Source organism: Jaculus jaculus, chromosome 3 (genome assembly GCF_020740685.1).
Source record: "Jaculus jaculus isolate mJacJac1 chromosome 3, mJacJac1.mat.Y.cur, whole genome shotgun sequence".
NCBI lineage: Eukaryota > Metazoa > Chordata > Mammalia > Rodentia > Dipodidae > Jaculus > Jaculus jaculus.
The window spans coordinates 172,320,352-172,336,657 of record NC_059104.1 but is presented as its reverse complement, the minus strand read 5'-3'; the positions used below and the strand labels follow the sequence as shown (position 1 = coordinate 172,336,657).

Here is a 16,306-nt window from a genome sequence, read left to right as displayed (position 1 = left end):
TTTTATACATAGGTGAGGAAGTATTGGAAAGCCAGAAGAGAAGAAAAGAGAGAGAAGAGAGCGAAAGAACTAAGGTGGAAGAGTAGTTAACTAAGTTATAGTCTGGTGAATGGAAGACTCTTTGAGCTGAGTCCAAGAAAAGCATATGGCAGTGACAAAATCTAGTCACAAACACTATGTAGAGATATTTTTTTTTAAAATATATGTTATTTATTTATTTGTGTGTGTATGTGTGTGAGAGAGAGAGACTGGGCAGACCAGGGCATCTAGTCGCTGTAAATGAACTCCAGATGCATGCGCCCCCATTGCATCTGGTTTATGTGGATCCTGGAGAATAGAATTGGGATCCTTTGGCTTTGCAGGCAAATGCACTAACCTTTAAGCCATCTCTCCAGCCCCTATGTTGATATTTTTGTGTGTGTGAGCGTGAGTGTGTGTGTGTATAGAATTTATAACCATGCCCATTATGTGTGGGCATATGATGGTGAAATGTATGAGAGAAAGTAAGTGTGCCACACGTTCATGTGCACTGAGAAAGCACAAGGCTTGTGTCTAACAGAACTTGTGTTTACAAAGAAACACTGCCTTTTGGACAGAGTCTTCTCTGATAGAATGGGCACGCCACTGCAGATGAACTCCAGATGTATATGCCCCTTGTGCATCTGGCTTACATGGGTCTTGGGGAATCGAACCTGGGCCCTTGGGCTTTGCAGGCAAACACCCTAACTGTGAGGCCATCTCTCTAGCCCATCAGCAAGTATTTTCACTGATGGGTGTTCTATTGTGTCAGGCAAGCAGCTCTTAAGTAATGATATCCATAAGTTCTGAAAACCGTAAGCTACTTACCCATGGCAAAGTGCATCCTGTAATGAAACTTTTATCAGAAGACAGTATGTAATCTAGAGCATAAACAAAGTAGAAAGCTCTCTGGAAAACTTGGCTGGAAAAAAAAAGATTTTCTTTATATAGAAATGATCTACATTGATGTGTCTAGGACTACCTTGTTTATGCAAGCTGCCGCTACCATTATGTTGCAAAGTAGTTTCTTTGGAATTGAAATATTCCCTCCTGGGGAGGGAATACTCAGGAGACCCAGTCGGTTCACAAGCCTGAGAAAGCTAAAACATAAAGGTCCTGAGCTCCACCCTAAGGTTCTATGTAGTGTCTGCTTGGAGGGAGACTCTTCAACCCTCTCTGGCTACCTGCAGGGCACACAGTGAGTTTGAGAGATGCAACTTCTGTGAGTCACAACCTATGTGAGGGTGAGCTCACCAAAATCAGTTTTATTGTAATTGTGCTTCACTCTGTCATCTGTGCCCCATCTGGGTGACGTGTGTCTGTGTCTCCCCAGGGAAAAAGTTTCAGGCAGTACGTTATTAATGCTGATTTCTTTTGACTTTCCTGTGCATGATATATTTTGTTGCAGTCAGGTTCGCCTTGCTGGTAGAAATCACCCAACCAAGAGTAGTTTCTGGGAAAAAGATTTATTTTGGCTTACAGGCTCGAGGGGAAGCTCCACGATGGCAGGGGAAAACGATGGCATGAGCAGAGGGTGGACATCACCTCCTGACCAACATAAGGTGGACCACAGCAACAGGAGGATGTGCCAAACACTGGCAAGGGGAAACTGGCTTTAATACCCATAGGTCCGCCCTCCAGGAGACATTAATTCCCAAATCTCCATCAGCTGGGAACCTAGCATTCAGAACACTTAAGTTTATGGGGGACACCTGACTCAAACCACCACATATTTATTCTATATTATTTTGTTACTCTGAGTTTAGGAGTTGATGTTGATGATTTGGTTGAAGGTGAGAGTGACTCAAGTGACCCCAAATGTCCTTTATCATTCTCTGTTCTTAGGACCTGAGGCTTGGTGCCATCTTGGTCTGTCATGGTCACCTTCAACTTGAGCAGTTACGACCCAGGGCCCTTCACTTTGGTGGAGTCCCCAGGCCTGGAGCAATTCCATGGCTTGATTGGGATTCCGTTCGGTGCCATCTGTGTCCCAGCTGCTGTAGGGCATGCATCCTCCTCTACCTCCGTGCCATGGAGCCTTCCCGAACCTGCGTTCTTCCACGCTGGTCATGAATGATCTCATGATGTCCACGGCTGGGGTGTCTGAAACACTCGGTACCTTTTGGCTGGGGGCTTGAGAAGTCACATTCCCAGGATGCCTGACACAAGTGTTCGTCCTCCACCACAGTTTTGTCCTGGCTTCAGCTATCCTGATGCCCATGGCGTTTGGTCGCTACATGACCATCTGCTCCCCATTGAGATACACCTCCATCTTGACTCCCAAGACTATCATCAGGATCACGGTGAGCATCTCCTTCCAATGTTTCTGAATCGTCCTCCCAGATGGGTTCTTGCTGACACACCTACCTTTGTGAATCCTCAGGACCCAGGTTAGACTCCCCAGAATCCACATAAGCCAGATGCACTAGGTGGTGCATGCATCTGGAGTTTGTTTGCAGTGGCTGGTCTCCCTGGTGCATTTATTCTCTCTCTCTCTCTCTCTGTCTCTCAAACAAACAAATAAATAATAAAATACAAAAAAGAGATTAGCAGATGGATGCTGATATTTATTTATTTATTTTTAATTTTTATTAACATTTTCCATGATTATAAAAAAAAATCTCATGGTAATTCCCTCCCTCCTCCCCTAACACTTTTCCACTGGATGCTGATATTTAGAACACGTATGGTGATATTTCATCCTATTTAATTGTACATTTTATGCTTTTGTATAATTACCATTAAATATGTTCTCCATTCCTTCCCCAAACCCTTTGGTCCACGTCTACCATAATCAACTCAGTCAGCATGTTGCAACAGGAATGGGAGAGTTATTATGTGTATCTGTGCTGGGGGTGCTGGCTACGGTGCTGGGTTGGGAGAAGAGCTTCGGGGTTCCAACATACATCGAGAATGTGAACCACAGAGGTTGTGCCATGAAAATATAACCACAGAAAAGAAATCCGGATAAAGGGTTAGACTTCCCACAGTACTTAGACCTCAAGCCAGCTTCCCCAGACACTAAAGCGCAAGATTCAACCACACAGGTCAGAAGACCTGTGAAGCTCTCTTCTGCAGACTTGCAGCTCTTTGATTGTAAGAGACCACAGGGACATTTCAGTAGTGAAGAGGAGGCATGAGGAGGGAAGATCACAATAAAGTGACACTTCCTCATCTCAGTAAGCCACTGCAAAGCCCTCATGCAAGGATTTAGAAAATACAACGTGTTTTCCAAAGGAGGATCAGAGAAGCGTAGTTACAGACCACTAACATGTGGAATAGATGGAGCCCAGTGGTTTTCAAGCCTGTTATGAGGAGCTGGGTTCTGAGGAGTTTCTACAATACTTCTCAAGGTGTGTGAAGAGAAGTTCTTTCTCTCTCCTTCTCTCTCTCTCTTTCCCTCAGCATCAAATTCACTATGTAGTCAAGAATAACTTCGAACTCCTGGTCACCCTGCTGTATCTTGCAGGTGCTGGGATTACGGTTGGGTGGACCACACCTGGTTTCCTTGTGTTGGAGTGCATTCTAGGTAAGCCAACTGAGCCACGTCACTAGCCCCCTTGTGTTCTTTCTGTAGATCACTGCAGACCCACAATTATCTAGCTTGAATTTCAAGTTCCTAGGTAATTTGGCTTCTTTTGAAATTTATCATTTTATTTAGAAAATCGTTGAGAATTTGCTGAATTCTTGATATTGTTTTAAGCGCTGAGAATTGAGAAGGCTGACTGCAGAGGAGGCCCTGCCTTGCTGCTGTGGAGCTTATGACAACTAAGCAATCACACAAAGTAGTAAATTCAGTACTTTCAAATAACAGCCTAGTGGGGTGCATGCCTTTAATTCCAGAATTTAGAAGGCTAAGATAGGAGGATCATCATGAGTTCAAGTCTAGTTTGGATCCACAGAGTGAATTCCAGGTCAGCCTTGGAATAGTGACACCCAGAAAATATAATTAAAAGAGTAAATAAATAAAAGCAGCAGCTTTACAAATAAAAGGATAATGATGAATATAGTGACTAGGTAAGGAAGACACTTCTATCAGAAAACTGATTATCTTATGGCTGGGGAGATGGCTAAGTGGTTGAATGGCTTGCTTGCAAAGCCTATGTGTCTGGGTTTAATTCCTCAGTACCCATGGAAAGCCAGACACACAGAAACCTAGTTATATTAATTTAAGCCTCATCATACTTTATGAGAATTATGTTTTTTGGGCCAGATGGCTAAATGTGTTCATAGATTCCAGAAGATTTTCTGGTATTTTTACTCCTTTCTGGTAATTTCCACCATGCTGAGAACGTGGATTAGTCCAGAGTAGATGTTTCTAAAAGCTTCCTGAGGATGTGAGGATAGATGGTGAACTGAGGCAACTTGAAAGCACATACCCTTGTTCATTTTGTAGGTGCTCGGCCTCAAGATTATTCATAGCATGCATGAATGGCTTTCATGAAAGAAGACGGGATTTAAAAAGAAGGGACCATTGTCTGCACTCTTGTCTTCCTCCTCCCACTCGCTGTCTCTGGCCCAAATATCTGTTATTATGGTTCCCACCTCCTCCCCTAGAGAATACATATTTCTTTCTGCATCTATATGGCCTCTTTGTTGACAACCCTATATGCATCTCAGTTTTCACATGTGACCTTTCTGATTTTTTAATGTTTACTTTCTTACCTCTGAAGATCAGAGCTAAAAGGAGAAAATAGGTGAGTCACTGTCCATAGCGTTCAAACTAAGTATTCATTGTTTTCATTTTAAATGCCTCCTCTACCCGTTCTTTTTTTTTTTTAATTTATATTTATTTATTTGACAGAGAAAGAGGGAGAGAGAGAGAGAGAGAGAGAGAATGGGCATGTCAGAGCCTCCAGCCACTGCAAATGAACTCCAGACACGTGCACCCCCTTGTGCGTCTGGCTAATGTGGGTCCTGGGGAGTCGAACCTGGGTCCTTTGGCTTTGCAGGCAAACGTCGTAACCGCTAAGCCATCCCTCCAGCCCCCTCCACCCATTCTTTAGTGTTCATGAGAGAAGAAAAAAGGTTAGGTGGAGTTTCTCTTTCCCAAAGATTAGATTTATAGCCATAACTGTACATGGCTTTTGCTGGTGTGGCAGTTGGTAAATTTTCTGTTCCATTATCTGATCATGAATGGGATGACAGTGTTACGATCTGAAACTGACAAAATGATGATGGTGCAAAAATCAGTCGGTAACTCATGCATAAATTTGTTTAATTATACACAGACACACGAACACACACACACATATACACTTTGTGAAAATTTCTCTTCTTATACAAATTCCTCACCATATATTACAGACCTGCATGGGTCGCTTTACTCCTCTTTGGGGGTGGAAATTTCAACAAATACAACTTAAGTGAGGAGAGGGTTATTTTATTTATTTATTTATTTATTTATTTATTTATTTATTTATTTATTTTACCTCAAAGAGTATAGAGTTTGTCATGGTGGCAGAAAAAGTTATGGTGGATGGAGCAGCTTGGATCATGGCTGTGGGAGCTGTCAGCATGACTCATTCAAGTCTTGGTGGGCCAGGCAGCAGAGGGTGGGACCAGAAGCAAGGTGGACGGTGACTCATCTCCCACAGCCTGGCCCCCCAAACAGAGCCACCATCTGGGAACCACATGGCCTGTGGGGGCATTCACATTTAAGCCATAAGACTCTACCAATACATTATGATTTGTTTTGCCTTTCCATCTTCAGAATTTAGTAGTTTTCTACAAATAGTAGAGATAATTAATTGCTTCTAACATTTTCTCTTTCAGACTTTCCATGGGTAACTATGTTTTAGTGATTTTTTTTGTGTGTGTGTGTGTGTGGTATAATGTCTGTGCAGATGTATATGTCCCCCTCTATAGATTTTTTTTTTTTTTGCTGGGTGTGGTGGCACACGTTTTAATGAGAGAGAACAAGAGAGAGAGGAAAGAGAGAGAGAGAGAGAGTGAGAGAATTGGTGTGCTAGGGCCCCAGCCGTTGCAATTGAAGTCTAGATGCATGCACCACCTTCTATGCTCACATTGCCTTGTGCATCTGGCCTATGTGGGATGTGAGGAGTGGAACCTGGGTCCTTAGGTTTTGCAAGCAAGCACCTTAGCCACTAAGCCATCTCTCCAGCCCCTCTGTAGCTTCTCCATGTTGCTTCCTTGAGACAGAGTCTCCCATTAACCCTAGAGCCGCCGTTTATTTATTTATTGTCAGACTCGCTCACCAGTGAGGTCAGAAGTTCTCTTGTCTCCACCGTATTTGGCACTGGGCTTTTTTTTTTTTAATTTTTTTTGGTTTTATTTTTATTTATTTATTTGAGAGCGACAGACAGAGAAAGAGGCAGAGAGAGAGAACGAACTCCAGACGCGTGTGCCCCCTTGTGCATCTGGCTAATGTGGGTCCTGGGGAATAGAGCCTTGAACTGGGGTCCTTAGGCTTCACAGGCAAGCACTTAACCGCTAAACCATCTCTCCAGCCCTGTTTTTGTTTTTCAAGGTAGGGTCCTGCTCTTGCCCAGGCTGACCTGAAATTCACTACGTAGTCTCAGGGTGGCCTCGAACTCACAGTAATCCTCCTCCTACTGCCTCCCAAGTGCTGGGATTAAAGGCATGCACCACCCTGTCCGGCAGCATTAGGCTTTCTACATGGGTGCAGGGGATTGAATTTAGGTCCTCAAGCTTACACAGCAAGCCCTTTTATTTGCTGAGCGATCTCTCCAGTCCTATTCTTCAGTTGTATTGTATATTATATTTCTGTTGTTTCTTGGATTTTATTCATACTCATTTCCTAATCTCATTTGCTCCCACCTCAACCTAGACAACTGAATTTATACCTAGAACAAACACTACCTGTACGCCCATAATACTGTGTCTATCAATACCTGTCAAATGAGCTTGCCTCTTGCCTCTTAATTTATCTAACTCATATGGACTGATAGCTACAAGTCTTCAAGGCTATAATTTGTGGCTGAACTATTTTATACAAGTGTATACTTTACATTGAGCACACCCCTGAAACCCCCCACTCTTCCTTTCCATGCCCTTCTCTTTCCTGTTAATCCCCTTTGTTCCACTAGGCAATTTCACTTGTACTTCATGTCATATACGCACACACAATTTTATATACCTATATACAATCTAGGAACCACAAACGAGAAGAAACAGATGATATTTGTCTCTCTGAGACTGGTTTAATTGATCTAATGTGATCTTTCCCAGTTGCATCTATTTTTCTGTGAATGATACGACTTCATTCTATTTCTGGCTGAAAAAAAATCCATATGTCGATGACATCAAAATTAAAGACAGACTAATGGAGAGAGGGAAAGTGGGGGGAGGGGAAGGGAATGATCATAGTTTATTGTCTGTAAGTATAGAAGTTGTCAATAAAAAATTAAAAAATCCATTATGTATATGCACCACTTTCTTTCAGGGATCATTTCTCTAGTTAATAACTAAATTGTACTTTTCTTCATGTATTACAAGAAATAGTACAAGCTAGGCTCTTCACTGAGGGTCCCAGGACCAAGTCCTCACATTTGCACACTGGGATTGCCCTTTATGCCCTCTGGACTCTATCATAATAATACTTCCATATGCTCTAGGTTATAATAAGCATAGAAGCACACATGCACACACACACACACGCACACACACAAACCACTCCATAAGGAAGAAGCTCAATATGAGAAGTTATCAGAGCATTTTACAATAACAAATGTATAATTGTATAATTTTTCATGCTTATTTTACTTTTGCACATGTGTATGCATGGATGTGCGTGTGTGTGGTATGTATGGTGTGGTGTGATGTGTGCATACAGAGGTGTGAGTCCCATGCATATGTGGAGGCCAGAGAAGAATGTTAGACGTCCTCTTCTGTTTCTCATCTGCATTTTTCCTAGAGATAGAGTCTCTCACTAAATTCAGAGCTGCCCTTTTACTTAAGATTGGCTGACCAACAAGCCCCGGTTGCTCTCTAGTCTCTGTTCCCCACATGACTGTGGTTGCAGGCATGTGTGGCCATGCCCAGCTGTTTATAAGGGTGCTGAGAATTGAGCTCAGGGTGAATCAGACCCTCAGAATCTCATGCTTGCTTGTCAGCACTCTTACCTACTGAGCCATGTCCCAGCCACTTGTATAATATTTTTTGCTGTTGTTATTTTTATTTATTTTTTTGGTTTTTGAGGTAGGGTCTCACTCTAGCCCAGGCTAACCTGGAATTCACTATGGAGCCTCAGGGTGGCCTCGAACTCATGGCAATCCTCCTACCTCTGCTTCCCGAGTGCTGGGATTAAAGGCGTGTGCCACCACACCCAGCTATTTATTTCTTTTTTCAAAATATTTTATTTATTCATTTATTTGAGAGAGAGAGAGAGAGAAAGAGGTAGATAGAGAGAAAGCAATAATGGACATGCCTGGGCCTCCAGCCACTGCAAATAAACTCCAGACACATGAGGCATCTGGCTGACGTGGGTCCTGCGGAATTGAACCTGGATCCTTAGGCTTCTGAGGCAAATGCCTTAACTGCTAAGCCATATCCCCAGCCCTATTTATTTCTTTATTTTTTGTTTTTACAAAGGTTATATTTGTTAAGTTATGAGTTTGTCCTCTGAGTATATACCCAGTTAAAACTTCATATCAGCCAGGGACTAAAAGCAAGTATGAACTTAGATCTCTGTGGTGACATTTTTAGAAAGCTATTAAGTGCCTCTAAATAGAAGGTTGTATGTTTTTTGAGGTAGGGGAAGTGCTATGTGACAACAGTACCTATTATTGGGACACAAGCTCTTCTCTGTGGGTCTAGCTGGCATCTCAGGTAGAGTTGGTCTTCTAGATACTGTTGCCAAGTCAAACAGCCTTTTTAGTGCTCTCCTAACTCATGAGCCCAAGGCATTTGTTGGTGCATTGTGTATGTTATTAATTTCACAGCCACTTTTTTTTTGGTGGGGGGGCGAGGAAGGTATGTAATCCTTATTATACAGAGAAATATTTAAGCTCAGATGAGTTAAGGCAAGTGATCAGGATGCACAGTAGCAAAGCTTCATTCAAAAGCCCAGGCTGTTTTTTCCATCCGGGTACTCTGCGGGAATACAAACAATAGTCCATAGAGATAGCCTTGGATCTTGGTTTAATTCCTCACTAACACCACACAGCTGAGACCTCAGGCCTACAGGGGCCTAGAGTTTAGGGCCCCCGGGGTGCTCACAGGAGATGCTCATAAATCCTTTTTGCCTGTGTCTGATTTCTCTCAGGTGCACCACAGGAACATGCACCGTCAGCTGAGTGGATGAGCTGGAGAAACAAGGGCGGAGGTAGCACTGGACGCCTAGGGATGGGCTACCTTCTCATCTTTAATGCAGCCTCTACAGCAGAGAGGTGAGAAGTCATGCCCCCCTTCATCTCTGCCTGGACCGACTGACCCCAACACCAAAGGTCAAAACTATGAAATGAGATATATATATTTAACAGAACAACAAAAAGAGAGCAGGTGGAGTAGGGTCCTACTGCTGTGCTCTGCTGGGCTGCAGCGAACGCTCCTTCCCCCGCTGAGCTCAGCTCTCTCTTCCTCGGCGGGGTGGGGTGAAGGGCGGTGTGCTTTCATACTCGAGGCTGGGCTGTGAGCCCTTGCCATCCTTTCTCTGTCTCAGTGTCTTGGGTCACAATGGTGAGGAAAGAGAGAGTTTTAGGACAGCACCACAGTGTTTCTCACTTTATTTAGTCTTATAACCAGCCCATTTCGACTGTCTCTATTGGCAAAAGAAGTCCTCTCTTTTACCTATCCCGATGTAACCAAAATCTTTCATTCTGTCTTCGAGTCAGTTAAAAACAAAACAAAACAAAAAAAACTGAGGCCAATTCTGTTGTTGAAAAATCTTTACTTTAGTTCCCCAACCCGTGACACTTTTTTAAAATTAAGATTATTAAAAGACTCTTCATTATGAGACTGAGAACTAAGAATACAGCAGAAAAGTTCATAAAAGGATTCAGTGAAGGGCAACGAAAGGGATGACCGCAATAATAACAACGTGTGCCAATTGGTTACTACGTTGAAAGCGCTGTGCAGCCGCATGTAGTTAGATTCACTACATTACATTACACGTCTCCGATTTGTCCCTTACAATGTCCTGTGTAAAGTAGATGTATCTTTGGTTATCTTCAATTTAGACATGAGAAAATTAAGGCCCAAAGAAAGGGTCAAGATCATGTCCAAGTTCATGCAGAACCAGGACACCTAGACAGCCTGGCATCCAGAGAGAGCCTGCTCTGGATCGTAACAACGTCCTGAAATGAGAATAAATAGGAACAAGAAACACATACCTTTGTACCATCCTACCTCTTCCATTTCCAAAATCAGGGGAGGGCTGCTCTTCTGTTAAACTAGGGCTCCACGCTGCAGAGTCTCCTCAAATTGTAGAGGGAAAAAAGGGACCATTTCATGCTTACTTCTTCAACTTTTTCACTATCCTTCTTTTGTTTCCTCCCCTCTTCCTTTTCTTCTTTGGGGTATGGGTAATGTGTATGAGCTTATGTGGTGCACGCACACGTGTGTGCAAATGTGTATGCTTTGTGTGCGCACATGCAGGGGCTGGAGGACCTTGGGACCTTCTCTGTCACTCTTCTACCTTACTTCCTCGAGGCGGAGTCTCTCGCTGAACCCAGAGCTTGTGCTGGTTTGCACTGGGACTGGCTGAGCAGCATGCCCCAAAGAGCCTCCTGGCTCTACTTTCCTTCACTTCTGGGGATTCTGGAATACACAACCCCACCTAGCTTTTTATTCATTTGACAGAGAAAGAGGGAGGGAGGGAGGGAGGGAGGGGGAGAGGGGGGAGAATGGGTGCGCTTAGGGCCTCCAGCCACTGCAAATGAACTCCAGACATGTGACATGTGTGTCTCCTTGTGCATCTGGCTAATGTGGGACCTGGGGAATCAAACCCAGATCCTTTGGCTTTGTAGGCAAATGCCTTAACTGCTAAGCCATCCCTCCAGCTCCCACCTAGCTTTTTATGTGGGTGCTAGGGATCAAATTCAGGTCCTCATGCTTGCTCAGCAAGTACTCTTATTCACTAAGCTATCTGCGCAGCTCCTCTATGTCTTCTTCTACCCTGCCCTTAGTAAGTGCTTCTGTTCTCTGCTCTGACCTGGAGGGAAGACCCTGTCCCTCCAGTCTCTTACGCAGGACTGGACATGTGAGTCGCTCTGACTTGGAGTGGCTCAGAGGAGCTGAGGGCTGACCTGAGGAGGATCAACAGGAAAGAGGTCAGGGAGATGGTGTCTTCTTTGTCAGCTTTGGTCTGGAATCATGTGGAGGAGGAGACAGCAGAGGGTAGGGGTCAATGTTAGTCCCCAGCTGGCTCCTGGATGAGCGGTGTCCCGGGGACGGGTATTGGTAAAGAGTTCACATGTGAGTGCTGTGTAAGAGCCTTAGGTTAGAAGAGGAGAGGCAAAGTCAGATAGAGGGTTAGAATCTAGGTGAGTGGCACAGGCGGTTTCTGCTGAGAAGAACACTGTTGTCCTGTGAAGGAGGCTAGGAGCCTGAAGAAGGAACGGTCCTGCTGCAGGACCAAGTGTGGGTCTTGTATGCGGCCCCGGCTCTGAGGGAGCTCGTCCTCTCGGCGTCTGGGTTTCCTGATCCTTGGAAGGAGCATGAAAAAGCACAGCATGCCTGCAAAAGCATCATGATCCACAGCCAGTCCTGTCTTGGGAGTTCAGGGAGAAGAGACCCTACTTACTTCCTTCCTTCCTTCCTTCCTTCCTTCCTTCCTTCCTTCCTTCCTTCCTTCCTTCCTTCCTTCCTTCCTTCCTTCCTCTGCATGCCCCTTGGAGAAACTGGGTTTTCAAAGGAAGCTGCCATGGTGAGGCCTGCGCGGAGTGTGGTAAGAGAGCCAGCAGAGTGGGCAGGCAGAAGATGGGGGCTTCGTCGGGCCTACAGAGAGCCAGGTCGGCTCTGAGGCTGAAGGGGCGACGTGAGTCCCCCGCTTTCCCCTCCTCCTCACTTAGCTTATAGGGACAGATGGAAGGAGCAGCATGTGCTGTGGCTATGAAGGAACTAGGTGAGCTGTCCCTGGAATGCTTCCAAGGGGAAGTATGTTAGTAGAGCCCGCACTTTGAGTACAGGGCTTAATGTTGAGGCCCTTGCCAGGGTACAGGCTGTGCTTGCCTTGTGGTTTGGGAACAGATGTGCCCAGTTACTGAGGGAATTCATATCTTCTGTTCCTGGTAACCTGCCCTGTGGTAAGTGACCCCCACCCCGTCAGCAAAATGTTCTCAAGGTCCAGAGGAGCCTGTGGGGCCCTGTGGTGAGGGGTCAAGGCTGGGCCTCATGACATGGCAAAGCCTCACCCATCAGAAAGAAGCTCTAATTCCTAAGCCAGTAAGACTACCATGTGGGAAACTCTAATCTGAATTTTAAAGATCTTATTTTTATTTATTGATTTATTAAGACAGAGAGAGGGAGGAAGAGAGAGAGAGAGAGTGAGAATGGGTGCGTCAGAGCCTCTAGCCACTGCAAACGAACTCCAGACGCATGCGCCCCCTTATGCGTCTGGGTAGCGTGGGACCTGGAGAACTGAACCAGGGTCCGTAGGCTTCACAGGCATGTGCCTTCACCGCTAAGCCATCTCTCCAACTCACTAGTTTGAATTTTCTTTCTTCTTTTTTTGTTCGAGGTAGGGTTTCTTTCTAGTCCAGGCTGACCTGGAATTCACTCTGTAGTCTCAGGGTGGCCTTGAACTCACGGCGATCCTCCTACCTCTGCCTCCAGAGTGCTGGGATTAAAGGCGTGCGCCACCACACCCGGCAGTTAGTTTGAGTTTTAATGTGTCTCTGCTCTGTGGAGTCCGGGTGAGGGTATGTGAGTGAAGACCCAGAATCTTGAATAGCGTAGGAGGCCCTGTTCTCTGCTCTCCCGCTCCAGGCTCCTCACACTGTAGGACAAGGATCAGCACACCACATCCCACCTCCCAGGAAATTGTGTGCGTGTGTGTGTGTTTTATTTATTTTTTGACGTAGGGCTTATGGTTCAGCCTCAGTTTCCCAAGTGCTGGGATTACACTTAAACTCAGCTAAGTAAAGTCTGTCATCCTCTCTCAGCACCACCATTTCGACCTGGCCACCGGCTGCAGTGTAAGCTCCGCACTCCATCCTGTCCCTTCCCCCACAGCCAAGGCTTAATCACCTGTGTGCTTGGTTTTCCCAGAGTGATTCCATAAAACCCATCATGACTTCCTATCCACAAAGGACAGAGGAAAGGGTAGCCACGAAGCAGGGTGTGAGGACAGACGTCAGTACTGGTCACGGAAAGACTTGCGCTCCCCCCATCAGGGCAGCACGAGAGGAAGTGACACCGCAGGAGGCTGACCCCTGCACCGCGCAGCGCTTCGTGGAGCTGGTCTGAACGTAGGAAAAGCACCGTGGGGAACGCATCACGGAACAGGAACTGACTGGAAACTAGACATTCCTAACCTCCTTCTTTTGGCTTACATCACAGGGTGCAGGGAACGCACGGAAGCGGATGTGTTCAGATAACTACCCGCGGTGATGGGGGCCCATTCCATCCAGAGAGGAGGGCCGTCAGGGAGCATGGTGTCAAGCGGGATGCCTTTTGACTTGAATCCTAACTCGATTTACCAGCAACGTGAGGGGTGGTGTGGCTATTAACTGCTTAGATGCCAAATTCTTTGACCCATCATGTGGACTGTTATCATTTGGTACCTGATAGATCTCCACAACAGTGGCTGATTTAGTGCTCAGAAAAATCCTACAACAGCCTCACCCATGATCCTCGCCCCTACCTCACTCTGTAGACTGCATTCCTTCCCTGTGGGGTCCGAAGATGGAGGCGGATCTTGGACTGCCTGCTGCCCTCCCTGGGCCTGGGCCCTCTGTGCTGCTGGGAGCGCGGGGACTGAAGGCTTTGCATGCCTGGCTCTCCGTGCCTGTGTGCCTGCCGTACATGGCAGCCTTGGCAGGGAATGCCCTCCTACTGGGGCTGGTGGCCGTTGACAAAGCACTTGGGGCTCCCTTGGACCAGCTGCTGGGGCTCTTGGCAGTGCCTGACTTGATTCTGGCCACCTCTGCAGTGCCCAAGGCCCCGGCTGTGCTCTGGGGCTTGTCTGAGGGGATCTCCTCTGGGGGCTTGTCTGAGGGGATCTCCTCTGGGGGCTTGTCTGAGGGGATCTCCTCTGGGGGCTTGTCTGAGTAGATCTCCTCTGGGACTTGTCTGAGAAGATCTCCTTTGGGACTTGTCTGAGGGAATCTCCTCTGGGGGGTTGTCTGAGGGGATCTCCTCTGGGACTTGTCTGAAGGGATCTCTGGGGCTTGTCTGAGGGAATCTCCTCTGGGACTTGTCTGAAGGGATCTCTGGGGCTTGTCTGAGGGGATCTCCTCTGGGACTTGTCTGAAGGGATCTCTGGGGCTTGTCTGAGGGAATCTCCTCTGGGACTTGTCTGAGGGGATCTCCTCTGGGACTTGTCTGAGGGGATCTCCTCTGGGACTTGTCTGAAGGGATCTCTGGGGCTTGTCTGAGGGGATCTCCTCTGGGACTTGTCTGAAGGGATCTCTGGGGCTTGTCTGAGGGAATCTCCTCTGGGACTTGTCTGAGGGGATCTCCTCTGGGACTTGTCTGAGGGGATCTCCTCTGGGACTTGTCTGAAGGGATCTCTGGGGCTTGTCTGAGGGAATCTCCTCTGGGACTTGTCTGAGGGGATCTCTGGGGCTTGTCTGAGGGGATCTCTGGGGCTTGTCTGAGGGGATCTCCTCTGGGGCTTGTCTGAGTGGATCTCTTCTGGGGCTTGTCTGAGGGGATCTCCTCTGGGACTTGTCTGAGGGGATCTCTGGGGCTTGTCTGAGGGGCTCTCCTCTGGGACTTTTCTAGCTCAGCTCTTTGTTGCCCATGTGGCCTTCATCACTGAATCCTCAGTGCTGCTGGCCATGGCCATGTGTTGGGAGCTATGAACCAGACCTCGGCCATGTTAACAGAAACCACCATATAGCAAGTTAAGTTTCTACTTCCTCACCTAATATTCAACTACCAGAAACAATGGGATCGTACGCCTGGCTGAACACGCCCCCATCCTGCCGGTAGCTGATGAAGAAACAAAGGCATTGCGGTTTAACCAGTATCTCTGTGATCTTTGCCCTAACTACGTCCCCTTCCCCCTACAACTCCTTGCCCTGACCACGTCCCCTTTCCCCTACAACCTTATATAAACCTACATGTAAGAATAAACTCTTGAGGCCTTGTCAAACACCTAGCATGGTCTCCTTCTTGTGTCTGTTTGCCTTTTTTCACTCAGGTTAGCTTCTCCTCAGGTCCTTATTCAACTCCCGGCTGGCTGGGGCAGCCATGGACCTCTACTTGGCCATTTGCCAGCCTCTGCGCTACAGGGCTTTGCTGACCCAGCGCGTGGTAGGCGTGGTGGCTGTAGCGGCTGTGACTCATGGTGCCTGTGTCATGGCACCCCCTGTGGTCCTTCTCCAGAGACTGTCTTATTGTGGGCAGAGGGAACTGCCCCACACCAACTGTGGGCACATGGGAGTGGCTTGCCTGGCATGTGGAGACACACGTTCCAACATCTGGTACAGACTGGCCACCACACTGCTGTCCCCAGCCCTAGATTTAGGGCTCCTAAGTGTTTCCCATATCTGCCGCCTGCCCTCCCTCGGTGCCCCGCACAAGACCCTGGGTACCTGTGGGGCCCACGCTGGAGTCATTGTTCTCTACACACCCGCTCTCTTCTTCCTGGCTCACCGTTTTGGCCATCGTGCAGTGCCCAGCCCGATCCACCTCTTATGACTATCCTCCACGTGGTGGTCCTGCCGGCCCTCAATCCTGTGGTCTATGGAGTTCACACCCAGCCGACTGCTCAGAGGCTGCGGCGCTTGCTTCAGCTCTTTGGAGAGGAGCAGCAAGGAAGGTGGCTCCTGAAAGGGCCTGGGAGCAGGAATGAGTGCGTTTTCCATTTTCTTAGGAGCTCTGACTCAAAACATGGAAGGATGAGTGAGGACCTCTGTGACCCCCAATATCCAAAGTTGGGGACACTATGCGAAATAGGGGCGCAACAATGGGTATTGACAGTAAAGCTACAGGTACCAAACTCCTCAATAAAAATGGAAATATAGGTGCTGCAGAGATGGCTTAGCAGTTAAAGCATTTGCCAGCAAAGCCAAAGGATCCCCGTTTGATTCTCCAGGACCCACATAAGCCAAATGCACAGGGGGTGCAAGCATCGAGTTCATTTACAGTGGCTGGAGGCCCTGTTGTGCCCATTCTCTCTCTCTCTCTCTTTCTCTTC

General features: G+C 46.9%; 1 pseudogene; it reads left to right on the top strand.

Moving 5' to 3' along the window:
• The first annotated feature begins 2,024 nt into the window (after nucleotides 1-2,024).
• LOC101612229 lies at nucleotides 2,025-15,807 on the top strand (annotated as a pseudogene).
• Nucleotides 15,808-16,306: the final 499 nt, after the last annotated feature.